Raw genomic sequence first — 16,381 nt, forward strand, 5'->3', positions numbered from 1 at the left:
TAAAGTCAATGTCTCTTTGTATCTTTTCGTTCTTTGTTGATCTACCAATCCAAAAACCTTTCTTTGTTGAACTATTGATCTATTCATTGAGATGTTCCTCTTCTCTTGTATTGGCCAATCCCAGTAATGGCCCTCTCTAATTCTATCCATTTACATGCTAACCAATCTTTCTTCTTGGAAAGACCCATCTATCCATTGATCTATCCATATTCTTTTCTACGAGCTAATCAGTTTCTATTTCTCTCTCTCTACACCTTTATCTATCTACCTATCCATTTTCCTAGAGTTTTCTAGGAAATTTTTGGACTTTTTTCGCAAATTTTTAGATTTTGTGGCGATTTTTGGAGTTTCGGCCTATTTTTGGCATTTCTGGACAATTGGAAATTAAAAAATTAAAAAACTTGATAAAGAGCCGGGTTCGACTTTGAATTCGTGCCTTGCGGCGCATAAAACTCCTCGTCGGATAGACCTTCACAGTCTCTTGGGACAATTTCCTATGACGTAAAAAGAAAAATCTTCCTCTTTCTGTCACCTGCGCTCATTCTACATGAACACCCCTCACCCTCTCTCTCTTCTCTAACTTTCCCTCTCTCCAGTGTTAGAAAAAAAACTGGGGTACAGTGTGTTTAAATCGGCCAAAATCATAAAATCCCGTTTAGATTGTGAGCTTGCCTTGAAGAAAATTGAGAAATTTTCACGGGTTTTATTGTAATTACCGGCAAAAGCTTTAAATTTTGACCTAAAAACCGGGAGAATTTCAAGCTTGACCTTATTTTCTTCGGTTAGAAAAAATGTATCTATAAACCCTACTCATGACCTTGATCTCTCTCTCACTAAACCCCTCTCTCTCTCTCTCTCTAACTTCTCTCCTCCCTCTCTCTCTCTCTCTCTCTCTCTCTCTCTCTCTCTCTCTCTCTCTCTCTCTCTCTCTTCTCTCTCTCTCTCTCTCTCTCTCTCCTCTCTCTCTCTCTCTCTCTCTCTCTAACTTTTTCTCTCCTTTCCTCTCTCTAATGTACTCGCGAGGCTGGCCCTGCGAGCTCTGTATGCCACAAAAACAACTCGTCGTGTAGCGCCCGCCAGCCTGCCCACGTGACGCGCTTGATGTCAACACACACACACACACACACACACACACACACACACACACACACACACTAAAGCAAGTGGCTGCGTCGAACCTTCTGTTCCGCTGTCAAACCCACACACGCCCGCTTCACTTAGCTCTCTCCCACGCACTGCCAACAACAATAAACTAGGTCAACGCAACCGGCAAGGTACAGGTAAGTTTTTTTTTAAAATTTTAAAAAATAAATAAACAAAGCAATTTTTTCATAAAACACAATAATAAAAAATACAAAAAAAAATAAAAATCTAATTCATATAACAAACACAAGAACAAAAAATCCAATAAAACGAATAAATCATAAAAAATAAATAAAGAATTTAAGAAAAGATTTTCTAAAAATCCAAATTAAAAAAAAACTCATAAAAAATCAAATTTGATCAAAAAAATCACAAAAATTAGATAAAAACACAAAAAAGAAACTCACAAAAATTTAAAAAGAGCTTGAAAAAAAGTAAAAAGATTAAAATCACAAAAACATAGAAAATATCGCTGAAAATTAAAAAACTCATAGAAAAAAAATAAAAAAGAGTAAAAAAAAATAGAAAAAACGTAGAAAATTCACAAATAAATCACAAAATTTTAGAAAACTCAAAAAATATTTAAAAACCCAAAAAAAAATCACAAATAAATCATAAAAATAGTAAAAAATTCATATTAACTCATTAAAAATTTAAAAAAAAAATAGAGATTCACAAAGAATTATAAAAATAAAAATCAAAAATCAAAAAAATTGTATAAAATCATAAAAAGACCAAAAAATTTAGAAAATTTTTAATTTCACAAAAACATTTAGAAAAATAAAAACAATTCATCGAAAGTGCCAGAAAAAGAAAAAAAAACCAGAACGAGTCCGAAAAAAGCGTTAGAAAAGCAAAAATGAAAAGCCAAGATGTAGTGTATCGCATACTGAGCAACACCACAAGCTGAAAATCACACCAGGGAGACTGTGCCGAAGCGAATCCGAATAGCCGAAAAAAGCTGAATACGTTCAATTCGAAGCTGTGAAGGGCAAATAAATTTCTAAATTTGTCAAAATCAAGTTAAAAATCGACAAATCACGGGGGATTGCTGATTTAATCTGTTAAAGGCCCAGTTTTTCATCGTTTCAAAAGGTTGCAATTAATTTTGACACTGTCGAACTAGAGTTAATCAACTCTTGTGAACCTGAAGAGCAGTCAACTTCAAAAGTGCTTTGCCACAAGCAGTTTTATCAAAACTGAGCAGGAGAAATTTTGCTAATCAATACCAGAATCTGCCAATTGAGAGTTTTTGTAGATTGAGCCAACATGGACTCAAAGCGATCAGAGATTTCAAGTACAACAGAGCAAACTAATAGTAGTGGCAACACATGCACAACTGCAACAGAGAAAATTTTGCAGCTATATGCCTACAACGGGGATAAGGTTTTGTACACAGATACAGAAGTTCATAGGTCTCTTATGAGTAGCAAAAGCAACACAGGAGCCAAGATCCTATTGATCAGGGTAAAGCCACATTCAAAGAACTCCCAGATGTTCACAAACTTTAGTGGAGCCAGGTATTGCAAGCTCAAAGATGAGGTGCAGATAGAAGTACAAAAAATCCACCCAAGTGGTTATCTACAAATTTGCACAAGCCCGCAAAGCAACCATTTAGTGCATATGCAATCAGGGTCATTGTACATGGATTACAGTGGTCAGATCTACAATTGAGAGCCAGAATTGAAAGATCCAACATATCAACCAATAGAAGCCAGTCTAATTGGAGAACCGAGCCAAAGACGGTACAAAGGTCTAGATGGAGTAGTCTACAGCTTGATGCTCAGTGTTTTAAAAGAAGATGCCGACAACTTGGCAAGCACAGAAATAGAAACTTCTGATCGAGAGCTTGACATGACAGAACCAAATGAAATACCACCAATCATGGCGTATTGCTCATATTTGGACGAAAAGGTGGACATTTTGATGAAGATTGTCCAAGAAATCCTGACAATAGGGATACATCAGCTACCAAGCAAGGTACGTAGCAAATTGTAAATGTGAATCTCGATGTAAGTGCATTTAACTCGTCACTTTTAATGCAATCAGATAATACTGCATTACCATTAGAAGCACCAATAAAAACACTGCAAGTTCAAAATCAGCATAAGGATGCACAGGCACCTGAAAAGCTTAAAATCGATTCTTTGAACAATAAATTCTTGCATGAATTTAGTAAAGGTGTCGAGATATCACCAAAGGGTGAAAAAATTGTTAGGTTTGCAAATGATTTTTCATCCACTGACACAAGTGTGCTATCATTCACAAGTCTAAGGGACATATCAAACAGAATGATGTTAACATTGTATGGTACACGTCATTCATATGCACACTATGTAGACCAAAAAGGACAACTGTACAAAAAGGATCAACCAGTGTTTGAACGGCCCACATACCAGCTCATAAAAGTGTGTCCAGTGATAGATCAGAAAGGATGGTTCATTTCAGAGGAAAGAATCTATTATAGTTCATCCTCTCTAGAGATGAAGGATATTACCCAAGTGAACCCTAAAATCTGTTCAGAGCCAAACTCTCCTCCATCAAAAATCAAGCTTTGATGTTGTGACCAAACTAACATATACGTTGACCAAAATAGTCGTAGATATAGACGAGAGTCTAGCATCTATGATGCCTTGGGTCCTGAAACCACAGAAGCTCATATCATAGGATACCCATGGGATAGACAATATCAAGGCAAAGATAATGCTATCTACATCTTGACTTGGGGAATAATATGTCATGTTTCACGAAGATACATAGGAAACTATGCAGAAGGTTTGCAGATGCCAAACATCAACAGTGCTACCCAAAGTGTACCTTCACAGTCCCAAAAGGTGATACTAAACCAGAGCCAAATAATTTTGAACTCTTACAATGAAGCAAGCTATAGTGATCACCCTAGGAAGGGGGGAGCTGTAAATCCATCAAGCTGAGCTTATGTACCAGGAAATGCTACACCAAGTAGAAGCCCTAGGGCTTCTAGCCAACATACCTCTTCAAAGCAAAAACCATTGAAAGATAATATGGTTGTTGGAAGGTTCCAATTGAACCAGATTCCATTAGAATCTGCAGATAAATGCTTGTATGAATATTATCAGAGAAAAAAGTTTTAGCTGATCTCCACAAATCAGAGTCAAAAGCCGACAAAGCCCATAGTGTTCAAACAGTTACATGTGATCAAGCTCACATATGCATATCAAGATGCAAATGGTAATGATTATCAGCAAGATCAAAACCTTGTACAAACCCCTAAGGATGTCCCAACTAAAGTCAAAGACTATTTGAAGATGATGCAAAGCCTCAAGATGCCAAAACAGGGTGACAAAAAAGTCAAAGTCAACAAAAAATAAAGTCTAAAAAGCTACACAAAGGTCACCACCAAAATCTCCTCCAAAGAGACAATTCTGCCAGAAAGTACAGTGATGTGGCCAACCACACCTAGAAGATGCTACTGAATTTGTGAGCATATCAGGAGACAAGCGAGGAGAATGTTGGGAAATCATCTCCACCACCATTGAAGTAAGTTCACAGATCATCAAAGCTCAATTTCCTGTGACCATAGCAAAGGATATGCCAGACGATATCATAATGGGAATGCCAATGGCCCAAAAGATTTTAGAGATACATAATGCAAACATGACGGAGTCATCACAGACATCAAAGAATAAAGACCAAGACTGGTCACCCGCGGATGACAACACAAAGTCCTCAGACACATTTAAAATGGAGACTGATAATAAAGCAGGTCTTATGGAAGATGATTCATCTCCATCAATTAGAACTTCAGAAGAGCTTAAAGAAAATCAAGAAATATAAAGTGGAAATCAAACAAAGCAAAGAGCAACCACAGAAGCTATTGAGCAGGGAATGCCATCAAAGCCAAAAGTTAAGAAGAACGGTGTTGCAGACAACCAAGAAGAAATAGGAAGTCCAAAGATCAATCAGACATTGCCAGCAAAATCAGCTGTTGTAAGTGAGATTGGAAAATAGAGTCTCAAGTCACCCTCCATAGAGACACAATTAGATCAAGGTGAGACCATGGCAAAAGCAGGACAAAGTCTCTAGTAGAACCAGCAATGAGAATAGCTATAGTTCTTAGCAGTACAAAAAGAGCAAGTGTCAAATGCAATGCTCTACTGGATACAGAAGCAAAGTGTAATATGGTTGCACACAACGTCCAGAGCATTCTAGAGATTACTCCATACAAACATGATAGAAAAACAATGCTAGGTATGCATACAGGTCAAGAAGAAATGGTTGCTACATTAGCATCCAAAATCATGAAGAGAAGGTAAAGTTTCATGTGAAGCCTTCAAAAGAAATGCTTGTAGATGTCATCCTTGGACATCAGTGGTTAGCCAACACAAGGCCTACAAAGAAGATACAATGCTAATACTCTCTTCTCCAAGAGGTAGCAAGCATATACAGGTATCGTTAATGCCAGATTCAAAGTTGCTAAAGTCACAAGAATCAAAGACAAATCTTGCAAACAAAGGTAAAGCTAAAGTGGAACCTCCACCGATTAGCATAGAAGGTGTGACAGCATATGCCTCTACATCAAAGAGCCCTCATGGATCATCTTCTTCAAGCAAGTCAAGCTTTCAAAACTTCAAGTCAATTGCTAAACCAACTAAAATCTTTAAGGAGACACCCAAAAAAGCAAAGATATTTCAGCCAAAGTACTCAAGAAAGAAAATGTTAGCACCAGCAAGCTAACGCGGACACCATTTTTCAGAGTTCTCCTTGTAAAACAATTATTATTTTGATGAATCGAGAATATTGTAACTCCTATTTTCTTGGCAAACTTTATAATTAATGAGTCGGGGCTACAAGCTTCCAGATTGTATCAGTCAGTCAATTCCCAGCTTTGGTAGAACTCTAAATTATTAGTTTTGACCACCCAAAAACCTTGGCTAAGGTATAAAAGCCAATTTTTGTAAGTTTTATATAAGTTTTTTGGATAAGAAATACTCAGCGTGAGCTAACGGCGCTCACTTCTCTCCTTCTCGCGCTTCCTACTCCCTCTCCGGTTGTCACATTGCAAATGCGTTTGTTGCATTGCAACTGCAGGTAAGAGCTCTACGCATTGACTTAAGCCATTCACAGTATTTCGTAGCTTTTGGCGTCGCTGACCCGCGGCCTAATTTCATCATAACTAGGAGTTTACACTTTTAAATCGAAAACTAAGCATAGGCGGGATATTGGGGCATCATTGCTAAGCGTTTAGATGCATTCTGGGTCGAAAAAGACTAGGTAAAAAATCCAGTGTTGTTAATAATCGCAACTTTGGTACTTGACCTAAAGTGGGATTTGAGGCCATAGGCCTATTTGCTTAGGTCTTATAAACTTGTCCTAGAAGTTTCGTTATGTTTGGATGTCATTTGATGTTGTAACAGATGTGATTTGCTGACCGATGAGCGATTGGCTTTTGGTGATTTCAGTCACTTGAGTGTAGCCTGAGTGAGATGCGAGTTGTTAGTTGTTTCCAAGAGACTGACAACCTCTTGTAGCCTCTATGCACTAGTCGAGTCAGCTTTGTCACATGGTTTGAAAAACTAATCGTGGTTTTCGCTAGTACTGCAATAAGATAGGATGGTGAGGTTAGACATGCGTCCCACATTTGGCACCGCTGTCGGGGAGCAAAGAGACCTAAACTAGGAAAAAACACAATTGTCTTGTCTAGTTGTCCTTTAACTTCCTCTAGGTTCGCCTAGAGTTCAAAACTCTCTTTTAGAAACCGCATAGCTTAAGATTGTCGTCTTTTGCTGTGTAGAGGTAGCTTGGAAGTAATCGTACTTGCTGAGTCCCTTTAGGACTATAGGATTGTAGATTTAGATTAGGATTTGGAGAATGATTGGTAGACGAGACAAGTCTTAAGATCAAGACTCTGAAAAACATAAAAAACACAAGAAAACGAGTGTTTGTGGATACTTTCCACAACCCCATTGCATGAGAATCTAGGAGTAGGGTAAGTAGGATCCGAGGTGGATTTCAGAACATTGCTCTCTCTGAAAGAATCAAGTGTGAGTTGTTATTGGAAGTTACAGAATTTTAGGTCTACGGCTAGAAATAGCTTGAAAAGACTCAAATCCACTCAATCCGACTGGAGAGTAAGCCTAAGAGTTGTCCGAACCAGTGGGTAAGCTCAAAGACACTTCGAGGTGAAAATTTCAAGAAGTTGACCGAAACTCAGATTATTTACTTTTTCTTCACATTTTAAGCCAAATTAAGTTTTGACTTGATTTATAGGCTTAAATAACATAATAAAACAACTATCTTTGAGAAAATTGCAAAAAGTACTCATTTCAAGCCTAAAGTTAATAATCACGATTATTAACTTTCTGCTCTAAATTGGCCAAGGTTCATACCATTGACTCATTGCATGTGTACAAACAACTTTTGTAAAGGCCTAAAAGATTTGGATCACTAAACTGACAAAAAACAAGGTAAAAACTAAAGTTTGTACTGACTTTTAGAATCTTGAGTATAAATATAGACAAAATTGTCCAAACTTGTTAAAATTTGATTCATAGGCTTATCTTGATGTGATAAACATGTGTATATGCTCATTTGATCAAAAATTTGCAAAAATTTGTCAGAAGTAAATAATTGTAATTATTTACATCTGTCCTATTTTTCAACTTTTTTGACCAAGTGTGCATACCACTAGCTTCACCATGTTGTAATAAGCCCACAAACCAAATTTGGTATTGGACCACTGGAGTGAAATTGGTGACTAAAATTGCAAAGTTAGTCTGCGGACAGATAATGGATAACCATTTAATTAAAAATTGTCCAAACTGGATGGAAATTCGCTAGTGACCTTAGCTTAAGGTGCTTAACAGATCTGTGTCAAAGTTGGGGTAAAAAATTACAAAAATTTATTAGAAGTAAATAATCGCGATTATTTACATCTGCTTCAAAACTTGATGATTTTGCAAATTTGAGTATACCACAAGGTCAAGCACATCAAGATGACCTCACAAATCAATTTTGGTGAAATTTGGATCCAAAAAGTGAGACTTAAACGAGACTCTCAAAATTAGAGTCCGCGGATACCAAATAGTTGATAAACTTGATCAAAATTGGTCCAATCTTGTTGAAATTTTTCCAGAGACTCTAACAAGTTGTATAATTGCCAAACCTATCAAAAAGGTGCAAAAATTTGACAAAAGTAAATAATCACGATTATTTAGTTCTGCTATCTAGAGACATCATTTTGGACTTTTGAACTCATACAGTGATAGGCCAACATAATATAAGGCCACAGGGCAATTTTGGGTTCAATCGGATCAAAATTGGTACAGATACACTCAGTTTATAGGTTGCAAATTAGACCTTTGATTTTGCTAAAGTCGAATCTGAAAGTCAAATTTTGACTCCCATAGCATGATTTGAAGTGATACACAGAGACCGATCATGAGAGTTCTCAAGAGCTCTACTGTCTTTATAAAAGAATAGCTAACTTGATTAATTTTGTACAGGAATCAGGTTGCAGACGAGGAATCAGTGGCTTGACAGCAAGTTGCAATTGAATCGAGTGGAAATTGACAAAAAGTCAATCCAAAGGTGAGTACTCTAACGAGGAGTATGCTATTCGCATTGATGACCATGGTATTGAGTTTGCAGAAGAGGTTAGGGCAAACAAACAAGGAAAAATGTACATGGATCGAAACAGGACTCAGTATTTACAGGTCAAAAACCCTAACGTGATAGACAAATTGGGGTTAGAAGTAAACACTATAATCCCAAATATGTCAGCAAAAGAAGGACCACCAACTTTGGAATTCAAGGGATACGATGAAGTAGACTTGAAGCCTTTGAAACGGCTTAGTACGGATAATCCTAGGATCGGAGTCTATTGTTGGGAAGATAGAAACATAGAAGATCTTTTGTGGACTTCTCATGCCAAACCATGACAATAACAGCATGAAGATCATCTATATCTTCAAAATCAAAGATAAGGGATCAGCAGACCTACCAACCTACCTGTTTAGGGATTGTTATAACAACAACTTTGTTATGATGACTCATGAGGAGGTAGAACAAACCAAATACCAAGGGTATTCCATACGGGATTGGATATTGGGGCAAGGACCAGAAACAATTCCAAGGGATGAACACCGTGAGAGATCATTTGAGAGTAATGTGAAGAAACCAAAAACCACCTCATCACATAGAAAATCGGGTGACAATAAGGCCACTCCAGGGCTACATGAGTCACTATTTCCAATAGACTGGTTTGAAGGACTCATAACAGGACCAACTCCCAGAAGACCGGGAGTTGAACCAAATAGACGTATCAGACCAGCTGATTTTTAAAAATGGGTCAGAAAATACAGTAGATCAGAGGATCCATATGACCACTTAGCAAGCTTTAAGCGAGTGCTAAGAGCAGAGCATATATTCGATCTCCATACTCAATTCGAGGGGTTTGGAACGACATTAGAAGGAAAAGCTCTGACATGGTTCCAAAACATTCCACCAAGGTCAATCATGGACTTGAACACATTAGCTCAAGGATTTGTAGCTGCTTGTTCCAAAACGAGATTAAACATAATACAATAGCTCAAATCTACAGCTTTAAGCAGAAACATGGTAAGTCTGTTAGGGATTGTGCAACTCAAATGAAGCAATACATTGCAAGATGCCCAGAGATGGAGATACCTGCAGAAGAACGACTTGTATTTTTGTTTTTAGAGGGACTACTAAAGAAAGGACTTCATGTTATACTCTATAGTAAAAAGCATACAATCCTAGAAACGTGTGTGTCTGATGCAATTGACCTAGGAGACAATTGCGAGATCTTCAATGAAGAAGATGTCCCTAAGGATGACCAAAGCGAGAAAACAACATCCACAAAACCAACGCAAGTGGGAACGGCTACTGCAGCACCACTCTCAGCCATAGAAGATATGCTAAAAAGGATGAACGACATGATGAACAATATGCAAAAAGCACCTATGAGAGGACCAGGACACAGGATACCTCCACAGGGATAACCAATTAGGCCACAAAACTGGTGTGAAATTGAGGGTAATGGACCAACCATGAGACCCGCAAGTGCTACTTCAGACCAAAGTATGATGGGAATGTCTACTACGTACCCATGAGGCCCGAAGGACAACCCATGTACAGATATCAGCCTAATATGGCCCAAGCTCAAAGACCATCAATGGGTATGGAAAGACCTCAAATTGTGTTGGGACAATAACCTCCATATCCAGGACTAATGTAGTGCCTGTAAAGTACATGCACTCGGAAGGAGTCATAGATGAACAAGCATTAGTGCCTGTTACACCCTATGCAGAGCCTAGTCCATCTACAATAATGGTAGAAGGAGATTGGTATAGTCCACATCCACCACCAATGGAAGAAACCATGACTTATGCTCCACAAGAGCTCGTAGCAATGTATTATTTAGCTAATCAAGGTGTCAGGCCTCCCATAGGAAGACCCATGATGAAGCCTAGAACAAGAAACTGTCATAACTGTGGTGCCGATGACCATTAGAAGAACGAATGTCCAGAGCCTGACAAAAACCTTAAACCAATTAAAGCCTATTGCATACAATGTTGCAAAAGTGGAGGACACTTTCCGGAAGATTGTCCTAAGAATCCTTTTAATAAGGAAAAAACTGTCGTAAATGTAGTCCAAGTGATGCCTAGTAGCTCATCAGAGAGTGAACCAATTATTCCAATCAAGGTAATCACTAGAGCCGAGTCAAAGAAAAAGAAATACAACTACTATGATGATTCAGAGAAAATGAAAGTTTCTTCTCAAAGAATCAAAAGGAGTAGAAGCAAAAGATATGAGATGAGAAAACAAAAACAACGGGTTGAAAATGAAGAGAAGGCAAAAATGCTAGCCCGGGACAAGTTGAAAGAAACTGGTAGTGAATTCAAGGAAACAACCATGAAATGTGGAGGATCCATTCTGGTTGATAAAATTTTTGAGCCTATTAATGCTACCTTGGAAGCCTACCAAGCAGGACTTAAAGCGGGCCAAAACATGGAAAACAAATGGAAAAACTATCCATCTCCAGACATGGAAGCAGCAAAGCTGGAGGCTTATCAAAATTTGGTAAGAATCACGCAAGAAATGCTGGATAAACAAAAACCCAAGCTTGAAAGTATTGCAAAACCTGAAAAGCTTACGGTAGAAGAAATAAAAGCAAAATTCGATGTGGTGGTAGAAACCCACCTTGAAACAAATGAACCGGAGCTTATGGTGCCGGACAGCAAAGATGCCTTAGACGGAATTCCATTCGTAGAGGAAGACTGGCCAGGACACTTATGGGAAAAGGTGAGAGAGATCAATGATGGGAGCCTAACTTTAAAGTCAGCTCCTATAGAGGAAGTCTGGTTGGATAACCTACAATCTGATATGAACATGGATTTACAATCCTTGTACGGGGATTGTGGATCGGAAGCTTCAGGAATATCTAGACCATTGACATTAAAAACATTACCTTCTTACTTGGGAGATAATGAAGATGAATCCATCGTGTGCAAGGCCACTCAAGTAAAAAGAGCGAAACAGACCCTAGAAGTAGACAACATTCATTCAGTCATGTCTACACCCATACAATGCACTCTTACTTTGGGAGAATTGTTGAAACTCAGACCATACTTGTGGAACGATCTACAGAAAACCCTAGAGAAGGTGGGGATAACGGGATTAATCTCTAAGAATTTGGGAAAAATGAAAAATGAAATGGAAAACAAAGAGATTTGATCAGTTCTTATGAACAAGGTCGGATTATAAAGGGGAAGAAGGAAACACCACCCTTCCAATGAAATATAATGACGTTGAAACCATGGCAATACTAGATAGTCGAGATGGCATAGCCATAACCACTAAAGCAGTATGGGAATCCTGGGGACATCCAACCATTAGACAAACGTGAATGAAATTGCAGTTGGCTGACGAACACATTGAGAGACCATTAGGGCTACTTGAAAAAGTGATAGTCAATTCCTGTGGAATTGAATATCAACACACTTTTTCCATAGTAGACTTTGGGAAAAAACTCAACTATGAAATCATATTGGGAAGACCTTTCATGTGACAGGTACAGCTTATCCAAGATTGGGGAAACAACTATCTGTACTTGAAGCAGGTGGGATCTATAACAAGAGTCAATCTGAAAGATTACACTTATAGATATGTCTTGAAAACACCCATCCAAGAGTTTAATTCAGTCTCTTCGGCTGAAACTAAAATTCCATCCTAGTTAAAAAAAGACACTCCTATTTGGATGTGTGGAGCTTCAGAAAATGGAAGCTTAAGACAAGAGGAATGTATCCTAGAAAGGGACTGTACAGACAAAGCCTACATACCCTGAACCTTTTCTAGAGCATTTATTTGAACCATTTGAGTGGACTCAAATTTTAACAACAATGGATGTATGTGTTAATACATCTATGCCTACTCAATTTTGCAATGAGGATAGCTACGACATAATTCCCATCCAAATGATGTCAGTCCTCAACATTGAAAACAAAGATGAGGAACCCAAGGACTGGATGAAAGCTCAACAAGTCTTTTATGACCTCTATTACGATGCAGTTGATGGGTTAGATGAACACTCAGCTACCTCAAAAGATTCGGGGTCAGAAAAAGAGCACACAAGAGCTTAGTTACTCTTATGGGGAGGGAAGGAAAAGTTTTTTGACTTTCCAAACCAGAAATCAAGAAGACAAAAAATGGTATAGACGAAAGAGAGACACCAATATCATGAAAACCCGACCTATGCCATCACTCTCCGGTAAAACAAAATTCTTGATGCAGATAGATGCTAATGATTGTGTCAAGGACAAAATAACTGGCAGATATCCTCAAACAAAAATTTAAAAATGTCTCAGACATCGAGAAAAACAAGGAAGGATACTCAAGAAAAATCACAAAATAAGAAACCACTCATGACCAGAGTCGAGCGGAAAAAGAAATATCAAGAGTTGAAAAAAGCTCTAAAGGAGATATACACAACCGAAATGGAAACCACGGAAGAGGATGGTAAGGATGTAATGCATGTTCCATCCCATTACAAAAAGTATACTCTCCAAGATTGGAAAATCATAATTGAACAACCTGTTAGGGAACTACGAAAACAAGGTGAATATTACGAAGGGCCTGAAAACGCTAAAAGGGTAGACTTGGCTGAACCAGGAGAAGAGGCTAGACCTGCTTACATTTTGAATGACCGAACAGAAGAAGAAGAAAATCTTTTGCTGAGTTTGTTAAAGGAATACCGGGATATCTTTGCTTGGTCTTATAAGGATCTCAAGGGTGTTGATCCAGAAATCTGTCAACTTACTATACCCATGAGAGATGATGCGAAACCAAGTAGATAGAGACCATACACTTATAACAAAACATTTGCCAGGAAGATCAAAGAAGATATTGAAAGCCTAAAGGAAGTTGAATTCATTTACGAAATTGAACACACAGATTGGGTGTCTCCAATTGTGGTAGTACCTAAGAAGAGTGGAAAATTATGAGTGTGTGTTAATCTCAAAAGGGTGAATGCAGCTACCATTAGAGACAACTTTTCTCTTCCGATAACTGAGCATGTTTTAGAACGAGTGGCAGGAAAAGAAGCTTACAGCTTCCTAGACGACTTTTCGGGATACAATCAACTTTTGGTTGACCCAAAAGCTCATCATAAAACTGCTTTTGCAACAGAATGGGGTATATTTGCCTATCGGGTTATTCCGTTTGCATTAACTAATGCTCCAGCCACATTTTAGAGGTTGACGAGCCATGCTTTCAAAGAGTATCTTTGGAAATTCTTAGAAGTATACATGGATGATCTATGCGTATATTCGTCAATTCGGGCTGATCATTTTGAACACCTCAAAAAGGTATTCGAGAAATGTAGACTTTATAAGATTTTCTTAAATCCTGAAAAGTGCACATTCATGGGAAGACAAGGGAAAATTCTTGGACATATGGTGTCTAAAAATGGCATAGCTACTGATATTGAGAAGATTCATGTCATTGCCGATTTGCCTAGACCAACAACAGTCAAGGGGGTACAAGCCTTCAGGGGACATTGTGGATATTGTCGACGGATCATCTACATGTATGCTATAATTGCAAAACCCATGTATAGCTTGATTATGCACTTTGAATGGACCGAGGCATGTGAATACTCCTTCATGAAGCTTAAGAAAGCTCTCACCTCAGCTCCGATATTGAAAGCACCCGATTGGGATAAGGTATTCCACGTACATGTAGATGCTTCAAACTTTGCTATTGGTTGTATACTAGCCCAACCAGGAGATGGGAAAATTGACTTTCCTATTTCTTATGCTAGCGACAATTGAACATGGAAGAAAATAATTACACCACCACCGAAAGAGAAGGACTAGGAATAGTCTATGCCATTAAAAAGTATAGACATTACCTATTATCTAACAAGTTTGTGTTTGTTGTGGACCACCAAGCTTTGTTATATTTGGTCAACAAGCCATACAGCACAGGGAGAATAGTGAGATGGTTCATTATTCTTCTCGAATTTGATTTCACTGTGGTTGTAAAAAAAGGCACTACACATCAAGGAGCAGATCATTTCTCAAGGATTGTTTCAGGGGAATTACCTAAAGGGGTAGACGATGATTTACCAAATCCTATTTGTTCTCCGTGGAAATGAAACCTAGATGGTCGGAAAACATTGTGTCATTGATGACAATAGCTCAAGTGGATTCACAAATACCACTTCCTATCACAACTAATTCAATATCATGCTACCCTCTCACATTTTTTGCCTTTTTAATTCCATATCTATCAACAAATAATCCCTTCAGTACTTTATTAATACTAGTAAAACGGCGCCGCCTTCGGCGGTGGCATGGCCACTCTTATCCTCAAGCTTTTCACTCTTGATAAATTTCAAAAAAGAAGATCAAGAAAATTACTCTCTCTCTCTCTCTCTCTCTCTCTCTCTCTCTCTCTCTCTCTCTCTCTCTCTCTCTCAGTCACACGGGACCATGCCAATCAACTTCAAAATCTGAAGCAATCTTGCATGCGTCTTCCCTAGATTTGTGAGTGGATTTGTCGCCACTCTGCGCTTAGTGAGAACAAAATAGATGAAGCTGACGGGTTGTTGCCGGCTTGGTTCTTGCCTGTATATGTGTGCATGCAAGCATGTGTGGCTGCATTCAAAGTGTGCGCCAGCATTGTTCAACAACTTCAGGTAGCTCACCGTAGCTGAGAGCAGTGTTCGGAAAAATTGTGTCTCAACTTAATATCGTGCCATTCTTAATTTAAAAATTCCGATTGAGAGCAAGGGAAAAAGGTGAAACCGTGCCTCGAAAAAGAGAAAAATAGTGTGAAACCCTGAAAAATAAACGTAATTTTTTTAAATTTCCTCCGACAGTGTTCCAAAAGAGAGAGCGAGAGGCCCCCTATTGATGATGCTGATGATAATCTAGCTCTCTCTCTCTCTCTCTCTCTCTCTCTCTCTCTCTCTCTCTCTCTCTCTCTCTCTCTCTCTCTCTCTCTCTCTCTCTCTCTCTCTCTCTCTCTCTCTCTCTCTCTCCCCCAATGAAGATGTTAATATACCATGACAATGTGTTGTGCGTGCATCACTCGAGACCGTCCCAACTTCTTAGCAACTTCGATCTGACCCTATCCCTCCTTCCCTCCCTCGGCTCGTCTTGCCCAATCTAGCCAGCAGAAATATATTGGGGGAGCAGGACGTGGAGGTATAGAGGAGCCTGAATTTCTTTCTCTGAAGCGGCGAAATTGGCACGATATAAAGCTGAGGCATTTTTCCCGAATGCTATCCGACTCCAGACCCTGAACCTCTCTCTCTCGTCATGAAATTGAAATTGAAACTAGCACGATATTATACAAAATATTTTCCCTTGAATTTTCAAAAAAAAATTATAAAATTACTTTTTTTTTTCACCGTTTTTCTCTATTTCGGGGTGGAATTTCTCCTTGCTCTGAAGCTGCACGCACGCACGATATAAAGCTGAGTCTGAGTGTCTCTCTCTCTCTCTCTCTCTCTCTCTCTCTCTCTCTCTCTCTCTCTCTCTCTCTCTCTCTCTCTCTCTCTCTCTCTCTCTCTCTCTCTCTCTCTCTCTCTCTCTCTCTCTCCCCTATTGCACGTGCGCTCTACAGATTCTCTCATGCTTGCACTCTCTGTTTTGCTCAGTGCACACCAGCCAGATGAATCTCTTCCCCGGGGAAGGGGGCGAAATCCCTTCCCCCATTATAATTGTATAGA

This window comes from Adiantum capillus-veneris, chromosome 24, assembly GCF_014529385.1.
Source record: "Adiantum capillus-veneris isolate H3 chromosome 24, ASM1452938v2, whole genome shotgun sequence".
NCBI classification, from domain to species: domain Eukaryota; kingdom Viridiplantae; phylum Streptophyta; class Polypodiopsida; order Polypodiales; family Pteridaceae; genus Adiantum; species Adiantum capillus-veneris.